The 17,162-nt window shown below is 42.8% G+C and overlaps 1 protein-coding gene across 4 annotated transcripts in view; it reads left to right on the top strand.

Annotated features, from left to right (window-relative positions):
• The window catches only part of FLT1 (fms related receptor tyrosine kinase 1), a 173,939-nt gene that overhangs the window by 31,556 nt on the left and 125,221 nt on the right, over positions 1–17,162 (top strand). The window lies entirely within an intron of this gene.

Below are 17,162 nucleotides of genomic sequence, written 5' to 3'. Positions count from 1 at the left end.
CACTGGGCTCAATCCCAGGACCCTGAAGTCATGACCTGAGCCGAAGGCAGACACTGAACCAACTAAGCCCCCCAGGCGCCCCACACTATGGTGTTTTTTGCACCTCGCTTCTGAAGCAGAGGTGTGCAGAGAGCTCAGTAGTGGAGGTAACCCCTCTCCTCCTGTTGGTGGGTCTGCTCCGCGGCTGTGTGGTCCTGCACACCACACTCCTGGAATCCTGCTTCCCACCAATAGGTCTGACCCTGGAGGTGCTGTGGGCGGATGGAATCTGTCTGTGGACGTGTTACACACCTGCTGTTGCTTGTTCTGTGGGAGGCACAGAGAGCAAAGTTAGGGGATCTTAGGATTTTGGAGTCCCTGTGGCCTAAGACCATGACTCAGAATAGATTTTTGAGCATTTTTAAATGCACAGGCTTAACTTTTTTAGAGAATAACTGTGGTTCACAAGTGGGTCTTTCTAGGGAGTGACGAGGACTCCTCCAACAGTCCTTCCTGAGGGCACCGTGCTGATGTTCCACGAAGCCCGCACGTTCTGTTCCAGCACTGCCCTCCGTCGGGTGCCTTCCCCGGTCTCGTGCACGGCAGGGCCCACGCGAGATGCTCAGTCGACACTGCCAAGCTGGGTGATGTCTGAGCAGTTGGGGTTTGTTGCCTCCTTTGCCATCCTGGTATGGCAAGTTCAACCCCGCAGAGCCATTATAACAATGGGGGACGTCAATGAAAACGGTGACGATACGCAGATACACTTAGAGAACCTCGCGGCTTCCTCTCTTGCGCTGTAGTGATGACGGCATTTGTAAGGTGGCTTGCACAAGGGATGTTCGTCCTCCGGCCTGACACGAAGGGGGCTCTTCGTGCTTGGGATTGCTTCAGCTGGGTGCCTGGTCAGATGCACCGCGCGGCTCAGCTCAGAGCCGTGATGGGCAGGGAGGGCATCGCGCAGCTGAACGGACTCTCGAAGCTTCCAAGAACATTTCCGTGCAACCGCCCTCATATTTTCGTGAAACTTTAGAGAGAAAATACTGTTTCTGTTCATCAAAATTCTCCTCCAAGGGAAAAGATGCTTAAACAGTTTACATTTTGTAGGAAGAAAGAAAATTAGAAACCAATTTAAAAAAACAAAAACAGAACTCTTAGCCACGCTAGTTGGCTGAATTCTTTAGGTTTGGATTTCTTGGCAAATCTATGACATTATCTGTTATTGCTAGATTAATGTCTAGAGTCATCTCCAGTTTTTTTAAACGTCAGTTTTCAGCATGTGTTCTTTCTCCCCTCCCCCACCCATCCGAAGGGCTTCTCCCCTCGCCTCCCTTACTCACTTCATCTCTATCCCTCACCTATGGCTCCTGCCCCTCATTTTCTGAAACTTGAGTTTATTCTAGCATGGCATCTTTCAGTAAGAATGGCTTTCCAAAGTTTTGGTCTTGGGGGCGGTCTATGATTCCTGCCCTAGTAGTCTCCCGAGCGCACAGTTGTCTCAAAGAAAACTTAGGAGTCATCTTGCAGGACTAGGAGCAACGAATGCAGCCAGGTCGGCTGATGAATCGTGTTTCTTATTCTTCTTACATCGTTGCCTGATGTATTTGCTCAGGAGACAGATGAACACATTGAGGTGAACAGAGTTTGGACTCTGAGCCTTTGGAAACCCAGGTGGGCTTCCCAAAGCAGCAGCAGTCTGAAGCTGATCTGCATTTCCAGAATTTTACTACAAATGATCTTCTATAAAGAGTACCTAGGAATACTCTGTCCTGTCTCTGCATATAGCTTCATCAGAAATTTAGTGCAAGGTCAAGTTTTGCTGGGCTGGGGTTTTTTTGTTTTTTTTTTTTTTTTTTCATTTTGATGAAGTTGTATAAAAGGGGAAAGAAACATTTCTAGGATTTAAAATATACACTGATGTCACTGTTGATTGGAATGGCAGATTTTTCCTTGGGAAACAGACCCCTCTGCCTCCCAGCTCTGTACTCCCTCTGGGTGCAAGCATGAAGGAGATTATCCATTCTATCCGTCACTGGAGACAGCTGATTAGGACCACATGGCGAGAGTTGAGAGAAGAGTAACTTAACTCTTATCCATTGTCCTTTCCAGCACTGTGAAAATTTGATAGAAGACCTTCTTGGTATCTTCAAGCCCTGCCATTTCATATTTCCTTTCTAGAAACATTTTGTCATTAGATACCAAGAGTCTTTGGCCATAGAAAACACGTGTGGTTGGGATGGAAGCCACTCCTTTGGTAGATTTGTTGACTGGGAGCATTGCATTTTCTTTGCTTGGTCCCTGCCGCAGATCTTGTGTTCACCTAGCATATTCCAGGAATTCAAGCTTAGCTCTTGATGGTACCTGCCAAATGTCCCGGCCCTTCCCTCAGAAAGAGAGCATTTTCTGACTCTCCCTAGGCTCCCTAGGGAATTTTGGCATGCCAAAATGCCAGAAAACTTTGGCATGCCAGCTGACTAAACTTTGCCATACAATTGTATGTCACACAGCATTGAGTACAACTACATAAATACTAAAAAATAATCAGAATGAACATAGTCTTGAATGAGCCATTTGGACACAACCGAAGACTTTGAGAAGTTAACGACTGAGGTACAATCGTGAAATCTCAAGATGGCAGTGAAGTCCAAAGGCAATAAGATTGACCAGACCCCCTCATTTTCCTTCTACAATCAAGAAGTGTGAAGAGCAGTACATCAAAGTTTTATGGCTTTAAGGATTTTTAAAAATCTCCTTTAAGTCATCTTTTAAGAAGAATGAGCAAGGGACTTTTTCAGGAGAAATCCCCTTAAGCTGAAAAGACTTTGAGTTGCTGACATTTTGTAACTTTCTTTAATGATGATAATGAAACGCCTGCCCTGCCTGGAGACCCAGAGAAGATCTGTTTTGATCTTTATGGCCCTTGCGGTTCTGAACCTCTTTCGTTTTCCTTTACTATTTAAAATACTCGTTGTTTTGTCGTCTGAGGCATTTTGCCGGGTTACCTTGGCATCGTCTTGGCTCACAGATAAATTGGTGACTTATTAAAACCATAGACATCCTGCCTTCCCTTATCAAATGTCAACCAGCGAGCTGTAGTTGAGATCATGTGATCTGGTTCAGATTAGGTTTAAATCCCTGTTCTGATACATGCTAGGTCTTTGACTTCGTACAAATTCCTTAGTAAGAATAAAGGTTAACACTGAGGTCTCACTCTGCTGGACACCACGGGAAGCACTTTGCATAAGGTAATGGTTTGCATTTCCTCCACAGGGCTCTGAATAGTGCTGTCATTTTCTATTTCACAGAAAGGTTAAGTGACTTGCTCACGTAAGGAGTCCTATAACTAATACAGAGTAGAGAGGGCGACAAAGTTCTTGCCCTTCACCACCTCTAATGGTCAGGAGTTCGTAACTGTGTGAATGTTTCTGTGACGGCTACTGCTGTTAGTATGATCAACTTCTGAGCCTTGGCTTCCTCACCTATAAAATGAGCAGAGGACTAGTTCTCGGGGTTGTCAGGAGATTAAATGAGATGGTAGACATAATGCTGTGCCTTTACTTGGCAAGATCGATCAGCAAGAAATTCTTTGTGTGAAAGGCACGATGCTGGGCAGAATAGAAATGACAGAGATGATACCCTTAACTCTCAAGGCATCTGCAGTTGTGGCAAATGAAATCTGTTACAGTGAACCAATTGCGAAGCACTATGGGAAAAAGCAGTAAGAGAAACATAGACTAGGGACACTCTGCCTGGGATGCTTGTCCGCCACACCTCCCTCCAGCTCTTCTTCACCAGCTTACGCTTACTTTTCAGGTCTCAAGTTAAACATCACCTCCGCAGGCTCCCCCAAACTAGGTTTGGTGTTTCTTCTGCTGCCCTCCCCCTTTCACACACAACTCACCTCTCCCAGGCTGTGGGATGACCAGGGCGGACCGTGTTAGCTCCAGCACCGGGTCCCATACATAGGAGGTGCTCAAGAATGTTTGCTAAATGAAAGAAAGAAACATGGGGTTTTTCAGTTACATTAGCCTCACCTCATCTCCTGGACTTTAATGAGGCCATTGAGGGCACGCTGAGCAAATGAGCAAAATCTGGGGCCAAAACTCACCTATCCTGTGGCCGAATCACGATCCAAAAAATTTCCACCTGACTTAAACAGTGAACTGGGATTAACAAAATGAGATTTGACAGGAGGAAGTGTAAAGGACTACCTTTGGCTTACAAAACCCACTAACTGCCCTGGGACCATCCAGGGGGAGGCTGTGGCTGAGCGAGCACACCTGACAGAGACTCACGTCGGCCAAGGCAACCAATCCAATCTCGGACTGCGTTAATAAGTACATCGCATTCAGAATAAAGGTGGTGCCGGTCTTACCGTTTCGTTTACACTTCAAGACGAACAGCAAAGACGGGAATTCCTAGCAAATTGCTCAACTCCTCTAAACTTCATTTTCACCATCTGTAAATGGGCACCTGCCTCATAGGGTTGTGATTATCAAATAATTAGATGACTTTATTATCTCCATTGACGAGGAACAAACAAAGAAAGGAACTGAAATGTTTAAAGAAGTAAAGAATTGGGTGGGAAAACCGGAAACACTGTAGAATGGTCTCTCACAGTTTTCTTATATGAAGGAGAGACTAAGCTTCTTCTTTATGAACCTAGATGGCCGAAGTGCCTTCTAACAATGAAAGAAGTCAAGATAGGCGTTGCAGTTTGATGGAAGGAAATGCTTTCTAACATCTAAAGCTATCCAGAATGAACTGTCTTGGGACCTGGTGAGTTCCCCATGTGTCTGGGTATTCAAACATAGGACAGGTGCTAGCTTGGTGGGTCTGGATGAGATGATCCCTCAGGGTCTTCCCCCCTGTTGGGATTCATTTAGGACTTGGTGTGTGTTGCTCTCATTTATTGATATCTGGCTCAGATTCATTACATATATCATCTCATTTCATCCTAACAACGCAATGGAATAAATTCCATTATAAACCTCCTTTTACAGAAAAGTTGGCGAAATTTAATACTGTGCTCAAGGTTGCATAGTTTGTAAGTTATCGAGGCAAGCTTTGGACCCAGGTCTGGGTGACTCCGAAGCCCCCACTCTTTCCAACACGGCCTTGCCAGGGCTTCTGCCCCAACCCCCTCGGAGTTTTGTGTGCAGTATGAAATGCAGTGGAGGAAGGCGGAGCGTGGTGCAGGACTGCAAACTGGAAGCGTGTGGGCCAGCTTCAGCTGCCATACGTTTTGATTGGCAGGCAGAGTGCTTTTGGCTGCCAATATTTAATAATTGGAGGAGTTCACATAAAAACCTGATTCCCTACTTATCTTTAAAAACTGGAAATTAGCCATATTGGCCGCTATTCCACTTGGCAACAACTGGCTGCCACAAGCAAGAATTGCCTCTTCCAGACCTGGTCCCCACACTCTCAACTGCCAGCCTTCTCACCGTCTCTCATCCTGCTGCTCCCCTCATTTGCCTTCCGTGCCCGGCCCCCAGAGGGATGTCAGCATGCCATGCCCAGAGTGAACATTCCAAGTGAATGCATGACAAATCGTAAGTCTGGGAATAGGAAAGTGCTTACTGCGCTTTCTGGATGAGGAAGCTGAGCCCCAGAGAGTCCTGGGGTGGCACAAGTCGTCTGTGCAGGACCTGAACGGAACCCTGGCTCCCGACTCCCCAGGACTCTGGAAGGAATGTTTGCCTGAGAGCTGCTCCCTAGGAGAACCCGTGTGCCGGCTGGGGAAGAGTGTGAACCAGGTGCCCCTGTACTCACGACTGTCCCTTGGAAAGAATTCCATCTCTAGTCTCCAAGAAACAGGACTTTCTCTGGTTTGGCTGCTCTCAGTCAGGAGGGGGCTCTCACAGAGACCACAAGGCATCACTGGCACTAATAGCAGACAGAGCTCAGCTCAATTCCAACAGTGAGAATTACTTATCAGTCTGTTCTATATTTCTAAGTTCTGTCAGAAGACCATGCTACCCCTGTGTCTGTGCCACCATTTCTCCCATGGGGGGGGGTGCGGATATTTGAAGGTGGTGTTGCTCCCGAGTCATTCAGGAGGGTCAGGGCCAGATTTTAGGGTGGTGGAGAAGAGAATGGTCTAGAATCAGGAAACCTGAATTCAGTTTTGGCTCAGCCATTCATATTATTCCCGTGCCCCTTCTCTCTGTGCCTCAGTTTTCTCTTCTGTAACATGAGAGACAGTGTTAGGATATCATAAAAGCCTCTTAACAGTTTTACAATTTGATGATTCTGAGGCAGAACTGGAAATAATAGGTCTTGGGACATGGCCAAAATCTCGGCAGTAAAGGAAGAGTTACAATAGTCCTTCAGATCTCCTTGCTTCTTCCTCTCCTTTCTCCTCATTTCTGCTTTGTTTCCTTTTTTCCCTCCTTCCTGCTGTCTGTCCGTCCGTCCTTCCTTCCATTTTACCTTCCTTCCCTCCATCTTGCCTTCCTTCCATCTTTCCATCCATCCTTTCTTCTGTTTTTCCTTCCTTCCATCTTTCCATCTATCTTTCCTCCTTTCCATCCATGCATCCTACCACCTTCCTTTCCCACTCGTCCTCTCTTCCTTCTTACCTTCCTTCCTGTCTTTCTCTTTTTCTTTTCTTTTTGAGATGCTTTGGGTCCTCAGGATCAAGAGCTGACTGAGGTCATTCAACTAAGCAACTTTGCGTGAACACCCAGTCAGCGAGTTTCCAGGGCACGCAGAATGCCTGAGACCTTCTCTACCTTCCTGGATCTTACAGTGTAGCCAAGCTTACTGTCTACACAGCACTGCACTCTTGTTTAGATAATCAACTAACTTATTTAGATCTTAGCCGTCATTTTTTTAAAAATGATCTTCTTCTTCTCCTTTAAGGCAACATTTAGTACTTACTTTTTCTTCTAATCAATCTGAAAATTCCTATGGGGGGGAGTATATGTACTGACCAGAGAGCCGGACTATAGTAGAAGGACCTTGAGTTCACAGACTATGCTTTATGCACAGCGCTGGGTATATAATACATCCTGATTTCACCTTTTTTCTTCCTTCACCTGCTATCTCTCCATCAACATCAGCCGACTGTCTCCCACGTGCTCAGCCTTTGCTGGACACGGGGCTGAGAGGGTTGGTTACCCTGATCTGCCGCTAGCTGCCCGTGTTTCAAGGAGCAAGTTCATAAAAGATGCAAGAGGAGGGAGTGAGGGTGGACCGTCATCTGTGTTTTCTTCTCTCTTTTCTAACTCTTGTCCTTTTCTCCTCCCTTCCTATTCAGTTAGCTCTTGTAATTGGGCCGGTGGGGCTTCAAAGCGAGACAAGGCAAAACTTCATGTTTCTCTGCTGAAGAAAGGTTGTCAGGAACGAGCTTTTGCAAAAAGAAGGCAGCTCTTATTTTGTACCACACAAATAATACATTTTTAAAATTTTTAATTTCGGGATAGCATCTTGAGTCTGGGACATGCTGACCTTTCTCTCTTTGCCTTGCTCGAGCAGAAGTATTTGTGCACCGTATCTGTCTAGATGGCAGAAGCTGGCCGCTCATATTCCCAGGTCAGCCACCCCAAGATTTTTCTCACTTCTGAATCTGGATGCCCAGCCACCAGTAGTGGTAACTGTGATTATATGTTTACGGTTGGTGGTACACTGCAGCTGAGGTTTTATGATACTCATTTGGAAAATCGGGATACCTCACTAGTTAATGCTTAATTGTATATTCAGGTGCGGACTACCTTCCTCAGGCATGTTAGTCGCGTGACTTCTCTAAACGAAGGCCAAGAGGTTTTGCTGTGCTCCCCGCTAACCTGGGGCTGCCAAGGGGTGCAGAGGGACATATTTACAGTCAGGATGACTTTGCACAGGGGAAAATTCCATTTTTCATGAGTACCCCACCCGGATGCAAAGGGGAGTGGAAGAAAAGGTCGCAAGGACTCATCCCATGAAGAGTTTGCCCTGGAGATCTCCAGGAACTATTCCAGCTCAGACAATAGTGCGTCACCGTTTCGACGAGCCCAAAGTTCTGGTTTTTTGCAAAGCAAGTTTTTGAGATACAATTTATATACCATACAATTCACCCATTTAAAAGTGTACCCTGTAATAGTTTTCAACATACTGACAGATATATGCAGCCATTAGCACTGTCAGTTTTAGAACATTTCATTATCTCAAAAAGAACCCCTATACACTCTGACCATCCATCCTACCCTCCAGCCCCAAGCCACCACTAATTTATTTTCTGTCCCTATAGATTCGCCTGTTCTGGATATTTCATATAAATAGAATAAGATATGTAGTATTATATTATTAAACATATAAATATATGCTGGGCTTTTTCATGCAGCATGTTTCGAAGTTTATCCATGTCGTGTTGTACCACATAATAGCACTTCATTCCTTTTCGTTGCTGGACGATATTCCACTGTATGGATCTACCACATTTGAGTTATCCGTTTATCAGTAGATGGACATTTGAGTTGTTCCCACCTTTTGGCTAGGACGTTTGTGTGTAAGTTTTGTGTGGATGTAAGTTGCCATTTTCTTGGGTAGATTCCTAGTGGAGGAATTGCGGGATCCTATGGTAACCCAATGTTTAACCATTTGAAGAAATGCCAGACTGTTTTCCAAAGTGGTTGCACCATTTTACATTCCTATCAACAGTGTATGAGGGTCCCAATTTTTCCAGATCCTTGCCAGTGCTTGTTATTGTGGGTTTTCATTTATTATTATTATTATTATTATTATTATTATTATCATCACTATTATAGCTATCCAGTTGGGTGTGAGGCAGTATCTCATTGTAGTGTGGATTTGTATTTCCCTGATGACTCATGATGTTGAGGGTCTGTTCACACGCTTATTGGGCATTTGTGTATCTTCTTTGGAGAAAGGTCTACTCAGAGCCTTTTCCCAGTTTTTAATTGGGCTAATTGTCTTTATTATGAGTTGTAAGAGTTCCTCAATTTTTTATTAATATTATATATTAATATATTTTATATACTTATCTATTTAAATATTTAATATCATCTAGATATATAGTGTGGTGACACATGTTATAGCTACGTATATGTGTCTAGATTTTAATATATTCTAGGTTTATATAATTATATTCTAGATACAAGTCCCTTATCAGATACATAATTTGCAAATATTTTCTCCCATTCCGTGGGTTCTTTTCACTTTCTTGATAGTATTCTTTGAAGAATGAAAGTTTTAAATTTTTAAAAAACTTTTTATTGTGTCATGTTAGTCACCATACAGTACATCCTTAGTTTTTGATGTAGTGTTCCATGATTCATTGTTTGCTTATAACAGAAAGTTTTAAATTTTGATAAACTCCAGTGGATCTATTTTTTTCTTTTGTTGCTTGTATCATAGTAAGAACCCAGTGCCAAATCTGAGATCATGAAGATTTACCTCAAGGGCTTCTTTCAAGAGTTCTGTAATTTTAGTTCTTACATTTAGGTCTTTGATCCATTTTGAGTTAATGTTTGTTTAGGGTGTGATAGAAAGGTCCAGCTTCATTCTTTTGCACATGAAGTTAATCCGGCACCATTTGTTGAATAAGTATTCTTTTCCCATCGAATGATCTTGGCATGTTTGTCAAAAATCAACCGACCATAGGGGCACCTGGGTGGCTCAGTAGTTAATCGTCTGCCTTCGGATCAGGGCGTGATCCCGGCATTATGGGATTGAGCCCCACATCGGGCTCCTCCGCTATGAGCCTGCTTCTTCCTCTCCTACTCCTCCTGCTTATGTTCCCTCTCTTTCTGGCTGTCTCTCTCTGTCGAATAAATAAATAAAATCTTAAAAAAAAAAAAATCAACTGACCGTAGACTCACGGGCTTATTTCTGGATTCTTAGTTCTAGTCCATTGATCTATGTGTCTGTCCTTATGCCAGTACCATACTGTCTTAATCACTGTTGCTTATAGTTTTTGTAGTAACTTATGAAATTGAGTAGTGTAAGTCTTCCAACTTTCTTTTTCTTTTTCAAAATTGTTTTGGCTATTCTGTGTCCTTGGCAATTTTGAAGTTTAGAATCAGCTTGTCAGGTCAGCTGAGATGCCGACAGGGATTGCATGGAAACTACAGATCAATTTAGTGAGCATTGCCATCTTAACAATGTCAAGTCATCAAATCCATGAACATGAGATATTTTTAAATTTATTTATATCTTTAAATTTCTTTCCATAATGTTTTTGTAGTTTCAAAGTATAACTTTAACACTTCTTGTGTTGAATGTGTTCCTAAGTACTGTTTTCTTTTTGATGGCTGTTATAAATAGAATTGCTTGCTTAATTGCATTTTCAGATTGCTTACTGCAAGTACATAGAAATATAATTCACTTTTGTATATTGTTATTGGATCTTGCAATCTTGTTGAACTTATTTACTAGTTCTAATAGGTTTTTTTTTTGTTGGTTTTGTTTTTTTAGTGAATTCCTTAGGATTTTCTATAACAAGATTATGTCATCTTAAAAAAAGAGAAAATCTTACCTCTTCTTTTCAAATCTGGATGTCTTTTATCTCTTCTTCTTGCCTAATTGTGCTGGCTAGAATGTTTATTGCGTTATTCGCGATAGCCACGGAGCCTCTAGTATAATGTTGAATGGAGGTAGCACAGTGGACGACCTCGTCTTGCTGCTAATCTTGAAGAGAAAGCATCCAGTATTTCATCATTAGTATGACATTAGCTGTTAGGGTGGGCTTTTTTTGTTTGTGTTTTGTTTTTTGGGGTTTTTTTGTAGATTTCCTTAAAAAGTTGAGGAAGTTCCCTTCTATTTCTCGTTTGTTGAGTGTTTTTATCATGAAAGGGGTTTGGATTTTGTTAAATGCTTTCACTGCATCTATTGAAATGATTGTATGCCTTTTGATTTTTCTTCTATTGATATGGTATATTAATGACATTGATTTTTGGATGTTAAGCCAATCTTGCATGCCTGGAACAAATCCCACTCAGTCATGGTATATCATTCTTTTTATATGTATTCAGTTTGCTAGTGTTTTGTTGAGCTTTGTTGTATCCACACTCACAAAAAGATATTGATCTGTGGTTTCCTTGTGATGTCTTTGGTTTTGGTATCAGGGTAACACTGCCCTCAGAATGAATTGGAAAGTTTTCCCTTCTGTTGTAGAACAGTTTTTGAAGAATAGGTATTAGTTATTTAAATGTTTGATAGAATTCATTTGCCATCTGGGCCTGGACTTTTCTTTGTGGGTTGTGTTTTGGTTACTCATTCAATCTCTTTACTTATTATAGGTCTATTTGGGTTGTCTGTTTCTTGTTGATTTAGTCTTGTTTCAGTAGTTTATGTCTTTCTAGGAACCTGTCCATTTCAGGTTATCTAACTTATTGGTACATAATTACAATATTCCTTTATAATGCTTTTTATTTTAGTAATGCTGGTAGTAATGTCTGCTGTTTCATCTCTGATTTATTAATTTGTCTTCTCTCTTTTTTTCTTGTCTGTTTAAATGTTTTCCAATTTGTTCTTTTTTTTATTTTAAGATTTTATTTATTGGAGAGAGAAAACATGAAAGAGAGAGCGAGCAAGCATGAGTTGGGGGGGGCAGAAAAAGAGGGAGAAGCAGACTCCCTGCTGAGCAGGGAGCCCAGTGTGGGGCTTGATTCCAGAACTTGGGGATCATGACGTGAACCAAAGGCAGATGCTTAAATGACTGAGCCACCCAGGCACCCCATCCAATTTGTTCATCTTTTCAAAGAACTAGCTTTTGGTTTCACAAATTTTTCTCTATTGTTTTTCTGTTCTCTACTTCATTCATTTCTACTCTAATCTTTATTCTTTCCTCCCTCCTGCTTCCTTTAGGTTTAGTTTGCTGTTCTTTCCCTAGAGTTCTAAGGTGGAAGAGTGGGTTATTGATTTGAGGTCTCTCTCCTTTATCAGCGTAGGCATACAGCTATAAATTTCCCTCCGCAGAGCTATAAATTTCAGCTCCACCCCATAAGTTTTGGAATACAATGTCTCCATTTTCATTCATCTGTTTTCTCATTTCGCTTTTGAGTTTTCTTTGTTTCATTCACTAGTTAGGAGGGTTTTCTTTAATATGTGGGCCTCCCGAGTTTCTTGCTGTTATCAATTTCTGTTTTCATTCCACCGTAGTTAGAGAATACTCTTTGTATTATTTCTATCCTTTTAAATTTGTTGATGTTTGTGGTCTAGCATACAGTTTATCCTAGAGAATGTTCCACGTACACTTGAGAAGAGTGCATATCCAGCTGTGATGGCTGGGGTCTCTTATAGGTGTCCGTTGGGCCTCGCTGGTTATTAGTGTTGTTCAAGCCCCCATTTCATTTTTGATTTTCTGTCTAGTTCTATTGAAATTGGATATTGCAGTCGTCATCTGTGGTTGTTGAGTGGTCTATTTCTGTCATTTCTGCCAGCTTTTGCCTCATGTATTTTGCTACTGTGTTGTTAGTTGCAGGTGTTTATAATTATAGCTTCCTGATGGATTGACCCTATTCTTATTATAAAATGTCCCTCTTTATCTCTAGTAACGTTTCTTGTTTTAGAGTCTATTTTATCTAATATTAGTATAGCTACTTCAGCTTTCTTATGGTTACTCCAAGCTCCACTTTGAATTTTCATAGGCTTTGATGAGCACTGTAAATGAGTGAAGGAGAGTTGGTTCATTGGTAAAATTTAATAAAAAATTTTTATTAAAATCAGAGGAATACGAAGGTGTTAGGAAATAAGGTGTTTACTCTTGAACTCCTTTTCAAAGCAGAAAAGCTTCCCTGAATTCTTTGGGTCATTCACTTGCTTCCGAATGCAATGCAAGAATGCCCAAGTGATGCTGGTGGGAAATGGCGTGGAATGAGGGTGGCATGCTGGGACCTCTGTGTCTGCATGCCCTAACATGCCAGAGTGAGTACAGATTTCAAAAGGAAAAAAAAAACACATTTAAAAAATAGATGTAATACCACTCAGAGCAAGGGTCTCTGTTTGATCTTCCCTGTGGCTGAGCCCCAATACTGCCGTTGGAGGAGAACACCTCACATTCTGTGCCCAGTTTCCTGTCACTGCTTTGAGCTCTAGGAGTTCAGAGAGGGGAGGGTGGCGTGCCCTCTGCCTAGCTGTGTGCTGGCACGAGTCCCTGGTGACAGTGTGTCTGTGCTGCCAGTGCACCGACAATCTTTGGAGCAGCTCTTCCTTGCTCAACAACCAGCCAATTTGGTCTCAGGAAACCACTCTGCAGTGCTGGCTGGGTTCAGAAGTCATTTTTAATTTTGTGACAAAGACAAATGTGTCCTATGGGAGTAGTAAGTGGTTTTACTGGTGATATTAATGGAACCGTGACCTCTTCTGTATCTACGGTCCTACAAAACAAAAAATGTTTGTATTATAATATGTCAGGCAAGTTCATTCTTAGCCCTTCCTTGAAGCAAACTGCAGAGGAAGTATACTATTAATAAGCCCAGAGCATAGTGTGTGTGTGTGTGTGTGTGTGTGTGTGTGTGCACGCGCGCATGCGCACACGCTTGTATCCACAGTCATAAGCTCATTTGCAAGCACGGTGGATTTTAATGCCATGCTGACTTGATATAAATGATGTATCTTGAATTGTGTTGGATGGACACAATTCATTGAAGTTGTGAACAGAATTGCAGTGAGCCCAGTGCCGATATTGGTATTGGCTTGTAAAGGCCAATAGTTGTAGTAAAATTCAAGTGTTGGAGGGATCCAAAGTGGCAAAGGGAACGGAGACATTCAAAGGCACAAGTTCACCTCTTCTGTTTTCATTTGGGATTGGCATTCATTAGCCTAGAAATAACTACACTGATGTTTACTATTTCCGGCACAAACTTTTTATGCCAGTGTCCTTTGTTGCAAATAGCTGCTTAAAGAGACAGTAAATTAAATGTGAAGGATTTACCGTTTAGTTACATGAATTAAACCATTTCCTGGTGTTTGTGTTTACCTTGGGACTCACAAAGAAGACAAAAATGTAGACTCACTGGAGGAAGGAAAGGAATGATCAAATCCCAATAGTTTCTGCCTGAATGTCTAGCTCAGCAACTTTATTTAAGGGAGGAATTTTGTGCTGATAAGTGAATCTTTGTCTCTGTATAATTAACTTTTCCTCTCTGCATATGTTGCTACACCCACTGAGCTCTTCTAATAGACATATAACGATTAACTGTGCGGTGTTAGTGTCTCATTCTATTTGGCAAAACTAAAGTAAATCAATTGCAGAATTGATAGTTTTCCTCCAGTAGAAATGGATGCTGCTTTATAATTTGAGACTTAAATTCAATAACTCAAAAGGTTATAAAATAATACATGATCATTCTAGAAAATATGACAAATATATAAAAAGGTAAATAAGAAAATAACAACAAAGCCACTACTCAAACATTTTAGTGTATTTGTTTTTTTTTCCCTATGCCATATCTGAATGTATATTTATACCTTTTATAGTTAAGATCATGGGTATAATTTGTGATTTTCATATATCCCAACCCCCCCCTCCATAAGTTCAAATCTCTCATAATAATAAAAGTAATAGCCAGCACAATTCCAGTATTAACTAACTGCCAGGTACCATTCTAAGCACTTTCCGTATATTCCTTCATGTAACCTTCATAATAGCCCTTTGTTGTTTTTTTTTTTGTTTTTGTTTTGTTTTTGTTTTTTTTAAAGATTTTTATTTATTTATTTGACAGAGAGAGACAGACAGTGAGAGAGGGAACACAAGCAGAGGGAGTGGGAGAAGAAGAAGCAGGCTCCTAGCGGAGAAGCCCGATGTGGGGCTCGATCCCAGAACACTGGGATCACGCCCTGAGCTGAAGGCAGATGCTTAACGACTGCGCCACTCAGGCACCCCCATAATAGCCCTTCGAAGTAGGTTTGGCAAATGAAGCACAGAGAGTAAAATGATTTGCCTGAGGTCTCAAAACCGGTAAGGGGCAGAGCCAGGATTCCAACCCAGTTTGTAAATAAAGTGTGAGCTCTGAAACCCCACAATCAGCTGACTCCCTCTGACTCAGCCTTTGTAACCGCACTTTCCCCAAGCCTACCCTCACAGCCCTGCCCCTGGGTGATTGTCCTCTTCTCATAATTCCTCCAATACCAGACAGTATGACAGGGCACATCCTTTCCCCACTACATGTGTGAAAATCAGCCTGAGTCCCTGAAGAGCAGTTGCCCGCTACAGCCCTTGTGTGTGGGGGGGAGCTCCAGCCCTGACAGTGGTATAGGGAAGGAAGGTCAGGAGACACTGGTCTCCAGGCTTGGCTCTGCTCACATCACTTCATGTATTCACATCTCTGTCTTATCTGTAAAAGGACAGAGTTGTTGGATAGCCCTTCATCCATTTTGTTCGGTCATTTATTCGTTGCTTTCCTACACATCAGACCGAGATGCATGCAATCTGTCTCCTCCTCTCTAGGAATTCATCAGCGAGTTTGTAGTCAGGGAAGTAACCTGCCAGTTCAGTGTAGGGTGTGTGAAGTGTTGTTATTGGAGAATGTTGGGGAAATGGGGAGGGCCCCTAAGGTGGTCTGGGGCAGAGAAAACGTATAAGGAAGGGGCTGGCCTAGCAAGGAATTATTTAGAAATCTAGGGCATAGGACCTAGACTTTGATAATAGGGCCTTTCTAGTGTCCAGTGTGTGTCAAATGATTCCATCTATAGCAGGCTACACCAATGGCACTTTTTTTTTTTGGATTGAAACTACAGGAATTTATTGTCTCACATTCTAGAAACTAGAGGTTGAAATCAAGGTGTCAGTGGGGCCATGCTACCGCTGAAAGCTGTAGGGGGCTCCTTCTGTGCCTCTTCGGACCTGTGGTGGTTGCTGGCAATCCTTGGCAGCCCCCAGCTTGCACCTCATCACTCAGTCTCTCCCTGTGTATTCACGTGGCTTCACCCCCCTCCACATCCATCTCCCTGGGGCCATCTTCTTAAAAGGGCACCAGCCATGCTGGAGTAGGGACCCACCCTACTTAACTGATAATTCCATAGGTAGTGACGCCATTTGACCCAAATGAGGTCACATTCTGAAGTACTGAGGGTGAGGACTTCCACGTTTTGGTTTTGGGGGGACAGAGTTCAACCCACAACAACTTCATAGCCACCATCTAGTCTAGGCAACCACTGCCTACTTACTGCTCTGTGTCTCTGTTCTCCATCCAGCATCCAGAGTGAGCTTCCTGAAGTATTGCAAGCAGGTGGGGGGCTTGTTGGGTCTTTCAGGTCCGGATGGAGAGCGTTAACACCAGACTTCTTTCCATCTGGGCATCTAAGGCTGAAGCCAAGGGCAGAAGATGACACTGTGGGCACAGTGACTCTTGAAGAGATCATTAGATGTCAATGGGTTCCTGAGGGTGAGGGCATGGCAGACTGTGTGAACGTTTCGAAAAGATCCAATGCTCATTCTGGTCCCCAGAGGAACCACAGAGAAGTCGAACAGGTGGTTTGAATCCTTTTGGCCTCTGAGACTTGGCCAGATGCCATTCTTCTGAAGGGTGGTATCTTGGTGATTATTTAAAGGCTTTTCCAGCCCTCTCTGCATGCACTGGGACATACTGTGCTGTTGGTAGATACATAGCGCATCCTGAAGAAATCTAATTTGCATAGGAAATCAACGCAGTCCTCACCACTGCTTCTCAAGCCTTTCCCCTGGCCCGGAGGAGCTCAGAGCTGCTCACTCCTTAGTCTGCCAGGAAAGGTCCAGAAAGTCTTTTAGTCAGGCTTCTGTCATTCAAATGCTAATCCTCTCTCCAAATTGACACCTCAGCATTACCTCTCTCTGCTCCAAAGTCAGCTGACCATTGCACCCAGGGCCCTTTGACTCCTTACAAAGGCTCTGGAGGGCACTTCCTGAGGCACTTAGCATAGCCGCAGTAAGAAGTTCATGCAGAATATTCTCCTTTCTTTCTCCCTGCCCTTTTATGACTTTTTGCAGTAGTGAACTAAACTTACCCCACCCCCACCCACCCCACACATCGCAATTGCATCTTAGGGCATCAGGGGCAATCTGACCCAAGGTCAAGACCTGAATAAGGAATTTGGTTGACTACGGAAGCAATCTGTTTCTGGGCAAAAACAAAGATGGCCAAATTCAGAGACCAAAGTGTGAATTTATGGATTATATTAAGGGGGACCCGTGCAGTGACCAACCTGCCTCACCCAGCTATGGTGTCTAGATGTTGTTAATACAACCATTTATATATATA

Source organism: Ailuropoda melanoleuca, chromosome 7, assembly GCF_002007445.2.
Source record: "Ailuropoda melanoleuca isolate Jingjing chromosome 7, ASM200744v2, whole genome shotgun sequence".
NCBI lineage: Eukaryota > Metazoa > Chordata > Mammalia > Carnivora > Ursidae > Ailuropoda > Ailuropoda melanoleuca.
The sequence above is the reverse complement of the archived record's forward strand: the minus strand, read 5'-3'. Positions and strand labels throughout refer to the sequence as shown.